This window comes from Oryx dammah, unplaced genomic scaffold (genome assembly GCF_014754425.2).
Source record: "Oryx dammah isolate SB20612 unplaced genomic scaffold, SCBI_Odam_1.1 HiC_scaffold_3, whole genome shotgun sequence".
Taxonomy (NCBI): domain Eukaryota; kingdom Metazoa; phylum Chordata; class Mammalia; order Artiodactyla; family Bovidae; genus Oryx; species Oryx dammah.
This window is the reverse complement of record NW_024070187.1, coordinates 89013252-89025517: the sequence shown is the minus strand read 5'-3', so window position 1 is coordinate 89025517 and position 12266 is coordinate 89013252. Positions and strand designations below refer to the sequence as shown.

Below are 12266 nucleotides of genomic sequence, written 5' to 3'. Positions count from 1 at the left end.
TGGTTTACAGAATACTAGGATTAAAGTATGGGGTTGGGGAAACAGTTTTTTGAAGGACTATTAGACAAAAAACCAAAGACTTTGGGAACATAAAACAAGTAAGGGGGGGGCTATGATACAGCTTGCAAAAATCTGATAGACACCTATGAATCATTCATATTGATGTATGGCAGAAACCAAAACAACACTGTAAAGCAGTTATCCTCCAATTAAAAATAAATAAATTTTAAAAGTTTGATAGGTAATTTTTAATAAAATGTTTATTAGTGTAAAGTGAAGTATGCGTGTGTTATGAACTCTAGAAAGACTGGGGCAAAAGGGTGGGGTGGAGGGAGCATGGGAGAGGGCCACGTGTAGGTCATGAGAGACTCCCATGGCCAAGCAGGATAGATCTGAGGCACTAGAAGGGACTAGAAAGAACTAGAAGGAAAATACTGATTCATTTGGACTTTTATTTTCACATCAGCAGTTTTAATTTGAGGTTGCCTGTCTGAGACTCAGTAATTTAATGTCTTTTTAATGCCAGTAGATTTTCCTGCCAGTGCTGTGGAATCCGTTGTGAAGCTGAAGGGGTAATCAGGCTGGTATTAAAAAATGAACAGTTTGGAGAATCATCTCTGTAACTTCTGAGGTCAGAAACAGTTTATCATGATTCAGAAAGCCATGTTGCTGGTATCCCCACTTGTTCTGATTTCAGCTGGCTGTCACTGTGGTATGGGCTGGCTTTGAATTTTACTCGTAAACACTTAAATATGATTTTTATATAACTTGTTCCTCTCTCTAGGATCTCTCACTCCCAGAAGGCTGTGCTCATCGAAGTTAATGCCAGTCTTCCTGGAGTACACAGTCACAACCCAAGAAGTCATCAAAACATCTGGGCTGCTGGTTGGTTGAGGTAGCTGGGTACGATGTTTCATGTGACATTATTACAAATTCCCTGGCACTTTCCATGTTGAATGCTAAGTATGAAGAGTTCATTCAAGTGCCCTCTGGGAATCTGGCTGAAATCACTCTATTCTCAACCTCCCACAAGTCCAAATGGGCTACTTCTGGGTCCGTTAGCTGGCTACTGTGGAATTGCTGCTGATTATTTACACAGCGGGGCTTCCCTGCTGGCTCAGCAGGTAAAGAATCCTCCTGCAATGCAGGAGATACAGAAGGTATAGTTCAGTCCCTAGGTCAGGAAGACTCCTTGAGGTAGGAAATGGCAACCCACTCCAGCATTCTTGTCTGAACAATCCCGTGGACAGAGGAGTCTGGTGGGTTACAGTCCATGGGATCACAGAGTCTGACATGACTAAGCACTATTATCTCTCTATTTACACAGTTCCTGTCTCCAGGCTTCAGATTTAATGGTGAAGCTTGTTGGTTTTGTAAAGCATCCTAGAGAAATTGGTGTTCTCCAGAGGTGATTCCCAGGGTCAGAGAGGGTAGGTAAATTCTCCAGGTAATGGAGATGATGCAGAAGAGAATGGAGGGAAATGAATAGCTTCTTTGGGGCTGTGTTTAGCACCAGCTCCTGGCATTTCAGATGTAGAAAGGAATTGGTGTTAGTTTCCCAAAGAAGGAATTTGCATTTGCTCAGTAGGTAGGATGGGAACTCATGGCTAAAGGAATTTTGAATTGATAGATGCTATGTACCTGAAAAACCAGTCCCTTTCCCACCTCTTCTGGCGCTGGTTTTTCACTTTTCCTTGCTCTCAGTGTCTTTTCAAAGGGAAAAGGGGCATAAAAGAAGCAGTATAGAAATTAAGAGCATAAAATGTAATAAAGCAGACTCTTTGGGTTTTAAACCAAGCTTTACTATTTACATTGTGCACATGACCTAACCACTCAATGCCCTAGTTTTCCCACATCTGTAAAGTAGGAATAATAATACCCAATTCATGAATTTTTATAAAGATTAAATAAGTTTATAAATATATGCCATTGACTATTATTGTATAATAACTCCAGATTTATTGTGTTAAAACAAGAACAGTTGTTTTACTTTGTTGCTCATGGTTCTAGCAGTTGATTGGGTTCAGCTTCATCATTCCTGCTGAGGGGCTGTTTTGCAGTTGCAATCAGATAGTGTCTAGGGCTGGAGTCATTTTGACCTCAGCTAGGGCTGTCAGTTGGAACACTTCCATTTGGACTCCCCTTGTGGCTTGGGCTCCCTTACAGCATGGAGGCTGGGTTCCAAGAGCATATGTTCCAATAGACATACATGGAAGGTATATCACTCTCAATGAACTAGCCTCAGAACTCACATGGTGTCTCTTCTCCCATATACCTTTGAATGAAGTAGCCATAAAGGTCCATTCTGGTTCAATGGGAAAGGTCACAGATCTTACCACTGAATAGGATGAGTGTCAATATCACTCTGTAAGGAGAGTATACGAGTTGGGGTAGATTGTGGTATATCCCTTGAACAACCAATATGCCATAGAATGTAGACCACATAGAACAGTATCTGGCTCAGGTGAATGCTCAGGAAGTATTAGTTACATATGTATTGGATTTCAAGCCTGCTGATCCTCAAATGGAATACCTACCATAGCTTATCTCAGCCTCATATCTGAGGAAGGTCTAGGAGACAGTTACTTTTGTTGCTGTTGTTGTTTCTGATGCTAAGTCATGTCTGACTCTTTTGTGACCCCATGGACTGTAGCCCACCAGGCTCCTCTGTCCTTGGGATTTCCTAGGCAAGAATATTGGAATGGGTTGCCATTTCCTTCTCCAGGGGATATTCCCAACTCAGGGATCAAATCTGTGTCTCCTTCATTGGCAAGTGGATTTTTTTTTTTAAACCATCACAAAGAAAGCTGAGCGTCGAAGAATTAATGCATTTGAACTGTGGTGTTGGAGAAGACTCTTGAGAGTCCCTTGGACTGCAAGGAGATTCAACCAGTCCATTCTGAAGGAGATCAACCCTGGGATTTCTTCGCAAGGAATGATGCTAAAGCTGAAACTCCAGTACTTTGACCACCTCATGTGAAGAGTTGACTCATTGGAAAAGACTCTGATGCTGGGAGGGATTGGGGGCAAGAGGAAAAGGGGACGACAGAGGATGAGATGGCTGGATGCCATCACGGACTTGATGGACGTGAGTCTGAGTGAACTCTGGGAGTTGGTGATGGACAGGGAGGCCTGGCGTGCTGCGATTCATGGGGTCGCAAAGAGTCGGACATGACTGAGTGACTGAACTGAACTGATAGGTCATCAGGGAAGTCACAGTTACTCTTAACCCTGTGGTTTTAATAATGCTGAGATATACCTGTGTCTATGGCTCTGTGAGAGGGAACTCTTGGGTCTGAGGCTACTGTATCCTTTGGCAGTGAACCTAGAGGTGAAGGAGAAGGAATAAGTTCAAGTCACCCCAGAAAATGTCCCTGGGTCATTTGGTCATAGCATGATGATGGTGATGCTATGGATGGTGATGTCCATTTCACCACAGCACAGGTCACCCATCACTCTCCAAGAGACCCATCATAATTAATCTCCAGAAGGAGCTGACCACAGTCCCCCACTCATGTCCACTGAAGCTTATAAGCTTAGGATAAAGTTGAGTAAAATTTTCTTTGGCATTGTGCAGCATCCCTCTGAGTTTGAATGGCTCCCGAAGCCAATCCCCTTGTGGATGTCCTAGGAATCGTTTGTTTGTCTTTGGGATGACCCTCATCTGAACCTTAATCTCAGAGGTGAATCGATTAGATCACTTAGTCGTGGGAGCCCCAGTCCAAAGCCAGAGCTTTAGTGCTTCTGTTGCAAGCAAATGAAACTGAGGAAACAGCTTCTTATGGGCCATCTGCTTCTTTATGGAACAAGTAGCACCAACAACAAGCCTTGCCTCCCCGGAAAGCGTTGACAGATGGAAACAGCTTTCCCCACATGTGTGTGGAGCCTCCACAACTTCTTTATCTTTTCCTAATATAATACTTGCCAATTTAAAACAAAAAATTAAACAGTAGCCTTGTTCCTCTTTGCAGAGTAAGGAATCTATATGGCTGAACCAGAAAGCAAGACAAGTAGAAACTTTCATCCTTGTGTCCTTGTGTGCCTATTTAGTCGGGTCTGACTCTTTGCGACCCCATGGACTGTAGCCCACCAGGCTCCTCTGTCCATGGCATTTTCCAGGCAAGAGTACTGGAGTGGGGTGCCATTTCCTTCTCCAGGGGATCTTCCCGACCCAGGATTTGAAAATGTGCCCGCTTCATCTCCTGCATTGGCAGGCGGATTCTTTACCAACTGCACCATCTGAGAAGCAAAAACTTTAGAGCTGCCCTAAAAATATTCAAATGTGAAAATCAGCATTGTCTCTGTAAATAGCATTCAGCTGTGTGTAAATTTACCTAAGGTTTCTGTTACTTATGTATAACTCTTCTAAGACCCTCATGGGGATTTGGGGACTAGAGTAAGTACCTGGTAAATTTGCTAGTAACTCAGTAGTTCATTGTTAAGTCCTTATGGATGGATTGTATTGGCCTAATATTAATATGGGGGAGAGAGTAAAAGTAAACAGCCCAGACCTCCAAAGGAGAGTCTTCCATTGGCTTGTTCCATCTACTGATCACCTCAAAAGTCATCCTGTGAAGAACGGCCTTTCTGTGGACCAACTGAAGGAGAAATGAAAGTGTCAGAGAAGGTCATGGGCTGCTGAATGATTCTGATTAACTCATGGTCATAGAGCAGAGGCCAATCAAGGAGGAAGGTGATGTAAGGAATAGGAATTAAAAAATAATAAGACAGCATATTGTATGTGATGTATTGCCATCTAAAGACTGATAATATCTGATTATTGTTCTGTGCTAAAATTTCAGACTGAAATTCTTATTCCACACCAAGATGAAAATTAATATGTACTATTTTTACAGCATCTGCATCTTGGCTTGATTTCACCCAAAAGCAACATTGAGATAAGGACTTGGGTGCAAGTAGTTTATTTGAGAGGCAGTAAGCACATGTGAGGAAGTCAGAAAAAATCAATAAAAGTGTGTTAATGAGCTGTGGGCATCTAAGTCTCAGCCCTCCTGGGAACTCTTTAGGGAACCATGTATAGCACATCTCAGAACAGCCCCACATAGAGATAGGAGTCTGGGACATTTAATGTACCTGTTGGTTAAGGTTTGTCCCTGAGAATATTCAATTTACACCTTTCTTTCTTCCTTCCTCTTTTCTTTTCTTTCTTTCTTTCCATTGATGCATCCATCTATATACTTTAGACGTATATTAATTGACTAGACTCTAGTGATAATATAAAAACCATGCCCAGTTAAACTTTGATTGAATATATCTACATTGATGAATGAATAAACATCAATGGAACTAACTATTCAAAAAAGCACAGGTGACCTTTCCACACTTTATTTTATGAAACAGTATTATCTCAACTGTCTGAAAGAAGGGGAGAAGATGTTTCACCCCTCTACTAATACCATCTGGTCTCCAGACAAAATCTCCAGAGTTCATTCAAAAGGATAAGCAGCCATTTATTCCCGTTCCATGGATTTTACTTTTGAAAGAGCCAATGTATTATACTTTCCAAAACACACTACTGGATCCGTTCAGAACCTGAAACTTTTAGAAAAGAACAAAGCACGATGCATTAAGGGACTGAGAGTATTGAGTCTTGAGAGATTTGGTCCCCTTGAATAAGACTAGGGAATTAGGCAGAGAGACCAGAAGCTTTATATCCTGGATATTGTCATTTTCAGTGTAATCAAGTAATTTGAAGTATCAAAGAATCTAGCAATAGGATTAGAGGGTCATTTTAAAAGCTGAGTGCTGAAGAATTGATGCTTTTGAACTGTGGTGTTGGAGAAGACTCTTGAGAGTCCCTTGGACTGCAAGGAGATCCAACCAGTCCATTCTGAAGGAGATCAACCCTGGGATTTCTTTGGAAGGAATGATGCTAAAGCTGAAACTCCAGTACTCTGGCCACCTCATGGGAAGAGTTGACTCATTGGAAAAGACTCTGATGCTGGGAGGGATTGGAGGTAGGAGGAGAAGGGGACGACTGAGGATGAGATGGTGGGATAGCATCACTGACTCGATGGACTGAGCGACTGAACTGAACTGAATAAAGCTGCATATGATGAAGACCTGTGCAACACAAGAAATGAGAAAGAGGGATTTTCTTATCATGTGGCTTTCCAAATGTTGATCTAAAAACCAGCACTCAGGAAGATAGGTATTCTGGCAAACATGGAGGACTCTTTCCTCACTGGATGATGACTATAAAAAGAGAAAAAACAGAAACAATAATATAGAATCTATGGAAAGGTGAGGGAAGGGAAATATCCTGAATTCTCAAAGAAAGTATATAATTTCAAGAATGTAGATGGGAGGTCCAAGAAGGAGGGGACACACATATACCTATGGCTGATTGATGTTGATATATGACAGAAACCAACACAATATTATAAAGCAATTATCCTTTAGTTAAAAATAAGTAAATTAAAACAAAAGAATGGAAGCAGCATGTACCTAAGGATATGTAAAGATATTTATGGGTAAGGAACCAGAAGAAGTTTTAAATAAATTGGAGATTCTCAATATCATTCAAGAAGACTCACACTCTAGGAAGTAGAAATAAAAATTATCACAAGGAGAGGAAAGATCAAGATAGGAAGAAAATGCATGTATAGAAAAATAACAAACTCCTTTTTACAAAGGGAAAATATGAAATCAGAAATACATGTCTTCTTGTTAAGAGAGAGTTTACTTTCAGTTCAGTTCAGTTGCTCAGTCGTGTCTGACTCTTTGCGACCCCATGAATCTCAGCACGCCAGGCCTCCCTGCCCATCACCATCTCCAGGAGTTCACTCAGACCCACGTCCATCGAGTCCATGATGCCATCCAGCCATCTCATCCCCTGTCGTCCCCTTCTCCTCTTGCCCCCAATCCCTCCCAGCATCAGGGTCTTTTCCAATGAGTCAACTCTTCCCATGAGGTGGCCGGAGTACTGGAGCTTCAGCTTTAGCATCATTCCTTCCAAAGAAATCCCAGGGTTGATCTCCTTCAGAATGGACTGGTTGAATCTCGTTGCAGTCCAAGGGACTCTCAAGAGTCTTCTCCAACACCACAATTCAAAAGCAGAGACATTACTTTGCCGACTAATGTCCGTCTAGTCAAGGCGATGGTTTTTCCTGTGGTCATGTATGGATGTGAGAGTTGGACTGTGAAGAAGGCTGAGCGCCGAAGAATTGATGCTTTTGAACTGTGGTGTTGGAGAAGACTTTTGAGAGTCTCTTGGACTGCAAGGAGATTCAACCAGTCCATTCTGAAGGAGATCAATCCTGGGATTTCCTTGGAAGGAATGATGCTAAAGCTGAAGCTCCAGTACTCCGGCCACCTCATGGGAAGAGCTGACTCATTGGAAAAGACCCTGATGCTGGGAGGGATTGGGGGCAGGAGGAGAAGGGGATGACCAAGGATGAGATGGCTGGATGGCATCATGGACTCGATGGACGTGGGTCTGAGTGAACTCCTGGAGATGGTGATGGACAGGGAGGCCTGGCGTGCTGCGATTCATGGGGTTGCAAAGTGTCGGACACGACTGAGCGACTGAACTGAACTGAACTGACATATATACATTGGTTTAGTTGCTAAGTTGTGTCTGACTCTTTGAGACTCCATGGACTGTAAACCAGGCTCCTCTGTCCAAGGGGTTTCCCAGGCAAGAAAACTGAAGTACGTTGCCATTTCCGCCTCCAGGGGTCTTCCCGATCCAGGGATCGAGCCCTGTCTCTTGCGTTTCCTGCTTGGCAGGCAGACTCTTTAACCACTGAACCACCTGGAAAGCCTTACCTTGTGTAAGATTGCTAGTGGGAAACTGCTGTGTAGCACAGGGATGCTCTGTGATGACCTAGCGGGGTAGGATGGGGTGAGGAGTGTGGAACAGAGGCTCGAGGGAGAGGATATGTGTATACATACAGCTGATTCACTTTGTTGTACAGCAGACTTGAACATAACATTGTAAAGCAATTGTACTCCAAAAATAACGTAATAAAAAAAACCCCAGAAAACAAAGATAGACATTTTGGCTGGTTCCATGTCTTGGGTGTTGTAACAGTGCTGCGGGGTGGTATATATATATGTGTGTATTATATATATACACACACATATATATAATTCTATCATATATATATGTGGATGGAATATACATATATATATATATGGATGGAATGTTACTCAACCATAAAAAAATGAAATAATGCCATTTGCAGTAACATGGATGAATCTAGAGATTATCATACTAAGTGAAGTAAGTCTGACAAAGACAAGTATATGATATTATTATATTTGGAATCTTGAAAAAAAAAGGTAGAAATAAACTTAGTTGCAAAACAAAGATACAAATAAACTTAGTTGCAAAATGAGAGAGACTCACAGACATAGAAAACAAACTCAGATTACTGAAGGGGAAGGGTGCTGTACATCTAACAGGATGGCTGTTTTCGTTGCTCAGCTGCTGATTCGTGTCCTACTCTGTGACCCCGTCTCAGAGTCTCTGTCCTTCACTCTTTCCCAGAGTTTGCTCAGATTCATGTCCACTGAGTTGGGATGCTATCTAACCTTCTCTGCCTCTGCCGCCCCCTTCTTCTTCTGCCTTCAATATTTTCCAGTGAGTCAGGTCTTTGCATCAGGTGACCAATGTATTGGAGCTTTAGCTTCAGCCTCAGTCTTTCCAGTGAATATTCAGGGTTGATATCCTTTAGGATTGACTGGCTTGATTTTGCTGTCCAAGGGACTCTCAAGAGTCTTCTCCAGCACCACAGCTCGTACACCTAACATGATCCTGCAAATCAACTATAATTTGAAACAAAAATAAAACAGCCATTTAAAAATAAAACAAAGGTAGTAAATACTCAAAACATGACTCCATAAGTATTTTACTACATGTTACTATTATCCATGCTCTCAAGATTATGTTTATTGTAACTCTATAGAGGAAATACTATGTAATAATATGCTGTCACTCATCTCTTCCTTACTCTGGGCTCAGTGATGTCACAGTGGTAATTCGAAATCAGTTATGGTCATTAATACCAGCAAAATCAATAAATGCTACAAATAACTAGTGCTCTGTGCCAGATGAAAGAGTTCTTAATGTTGTTTATTTATTTCACTTAAGTTGGAAAGAAAGTCCATTTTCACTTAAGTTTGAAAGACTGTCCCTTCATCTAGTTATGTTACAGTGGAAAAGAAATAAAAAAGAGGTTCTTCTCTCAAGAACTTGCTTTCTTTTGTTTATTGTCTAGACTGCAGAAAGTAGATGGAGAAGGCATTAATAATGGAGATTAAACTTGAAAATGTACTGTGTCTCTAGTCATTATATTGTAAAACAGCACAAAAGAAATTGAAGAAACATTCTTCCAGTATTCAAAAATTATATAATGAATGAGAAAAGAATTAGTTCAAGTTCGACATAAGTTTTTATGGTTTCACTTTCTTCTTACTTATTAACATAAAAGAAACTATCAACCAAAATTCATGTTGATGGCAGTTTAGTCACTAAGTTGTGTCTGACTCTTTGTGACACCACGGACTATAAGCCAGGCTTCTCTGTCCATGGGATTTCCCAGGCAAGAATACTGGGGCTGTGTTGCATCCATGTTGGAACTACACTATTTCTTGATTGCAATCATAGGAGATCTATATAACAAGTGTTCAGTAAATGTTAAAAAAGTCATTCAGTAAGAACCAATTAGTTATATGGCCTTATAAATTTTATTAATATTTATTACTTATAATCCCCAAGAAAAAGAAATGCAAAAAGGCAAAATGGTTGTCTGAGGAGGCCTTACGAATAGCTGTGAAAAGAAGAGAAGCAAAAGGCAAAGGAGAAAAGGAAAGATATACCCATTTGAATGCAGAGTTCCAAAGAATAGCAAGGAGAGATAAGAAAGCCTTCCTTAGTGATCAGTACAAAGAAATAGAAAAACAAAACAAAACAAAACATTAGAATGGGAAAGACTAGAGATCTCAAGAAAATTAGAGATACCAAGGGAATAATGCAAATATGGGCTCAATAAAGGACAGAGATGGTATGGACCTAACAGAAGCAGAAGATATTAAGAAGAGATGGCAAGAATACACAGAAGAACTGTACAAAAAGATCTTCATGATCCAGATAATCATGATGGTGTGATCACTCATCAAGAGCCAGACATCCTGGAATGTGAAGTCAAGTGGGCCTTAGGAAGCATCACTATGAACAAAGCTAGTGGAGGTTGAATTCCAGTTGAGCTATTTCAAACCCAGAAAGATGGTGCTGTGGAAGTGCTGTACTCAATATGCCAGCAAATTTGGAAAACTCAGCAGTGACCACAGGACTGGAAAAGGTCAGTTTTCATTCCAATCCCAAAGAAAGGCAATGCCAAAGAATGCTCAAACTACTGCACAATGGCACTCATCTCACACGCTAGTAAAGTAATGCTCAAAATTCTCCAAGCCAGGCTTCAACAATATGTGAACTGTGAACTTCCAGACGTTCAAGCTGGTTTTCGAAAAGTCAGAGGAACCAGAGATCAAATTGCCAACATCCATTGGACCTTCAAAAAAGCGAGAGAGTGCCAGAAAAATATCTACTTATGCTTTATTGACTATGCCAAAACCTTTGACTGTGTGGATCACAATAAACTGTGGAAAATTCTGAAAGACATGGGAATACCAGATCACCTGACCTGCCTCCTGAGAAATCTGTATGCAGGTCAAGAAGCAACAGTTGTTCCAAGCATAGAACAACAGTCTGGTTCCAAATTGGGAAAGGAGTATGTCAAGGAGGTATATTGTCACCCTGCTTATTTAACTTATATGCAGAGTACATCATGAGAAATGCTGGACTGGATGAGGCACAAGCTGGAATCAAAATTGTTGGAAGAAATATCAATAACCTCAGATATGCAGATGACACCACCGTTGTGGCAGAAAGTGAAGAAGAACTAAAGAGCCTCTTGATGAAAGTCAAAGAGGAGAGCAAAAAAGTTGGCTTAAAACTCAACATTCAGAAAACTAAGATCAAGGCATCTGGTCCTATCACTTCATGGCAAATAGATGGGGAAACAATGGCTACAGTGGCAGACTTTATTTTTGGGGGCTCCAAAATCACTGCAGATGGTGACTGCAGCCATGAAATCAAAAGATGCTTGCTCCTTGGAAGAAAAGTTATCACCAATCTAGACAGTATATTAAAAAGCAAAGACGTTACTTTGCCAATAAAGGTCCATCTAGTCAAAGCTTTGGTTTTTCCAGTAGTCATGTATGGATGTAAGAGTTGGACTGTGAAGAAAGCTGAGCGCTGAAGAATTGATGCTTTTGAACTGTGGTGTTGGAGAAGACTCTTGAGAGTCCCTTGGACTGCAAGGAGATCCAACCAGTCCATTCTAAAGGAGATCAGTCCTGGGTGTTCTTCGGAAGAACTGATGCTAAAGCTGAAACTCCAGTACTCTGGCCACCTCATGGGAAGAGTTGACTCATTGGAAAAGACTCTGATGCTGGGAGGGATTGGGGGCAGAAGGAGAAGGGGACGACAGAGGATGAGATGGTTGGATGGCATCAGTGTCTCACTGGACATGAGTTGAGCAAGCTCCAGGAGTTGGTGATGGACAGGGAGGCCTGGCATGTTGCAGTCCATGGGGTCACAAATAGTTGGACACGACTTGAGTGACTGAACTGAACTGAACTGAACTGAATCATTTATAATGAGTATGCTACTCATCCTATCATTAAATTTTACAACAAGTAGTCAGGTTTATACACATTGTTCTTCGAGGAGCTTGTTTTTAAACATTTATAGGACATGGATTCGTGAATCTGAGTGAACTCCGGGAGTTGGTGATGGACAGGGAGGCCTGGTGTGCTGCGATTCATGGGGTCACAAAGAGTCGGACACGATTGAGCGACTGAACTGAACTGAACTGAGGACATGGATTTGATCTCTGATCTTGGAAGATCCCACATATCACAGAACATCTAAGCCTGTGCACCACAACTATTGAGCCTGTGCTCTAGAGCCTGGGAGCCACAACTACTTTGCCCACATGCTGCAACTACTGAAGCTGGTGTGCCCTAGGGTCCCTGCTGGACAACAAGAGGACCCCCTGCAATGAGAAGCCCATCTGCTGCAACTAGAAAGTAGTCCCCACTCTCCACAACTAGAGAAAATAGCCCACGCGGCAACAAAGACCCAGCACAGCCAAAAATAAAGAAATAAAATGATTTTTTAAAGTGATCCTTTTTTTTTTTTTCTGAGAAGTAAGAACTAAAATGATGAAACATTG

General features: G+C 41.5%; 1 pseudogene; it reads right to left on the bottom strand.

Moving 5' to 3' along the window:
* LOC120861611 overlaps positions 1-12266 on the bottom strand; it is a 105195-nt pseudogene that overhangs the window by 71298 nt on the left and 21631 nt on the right.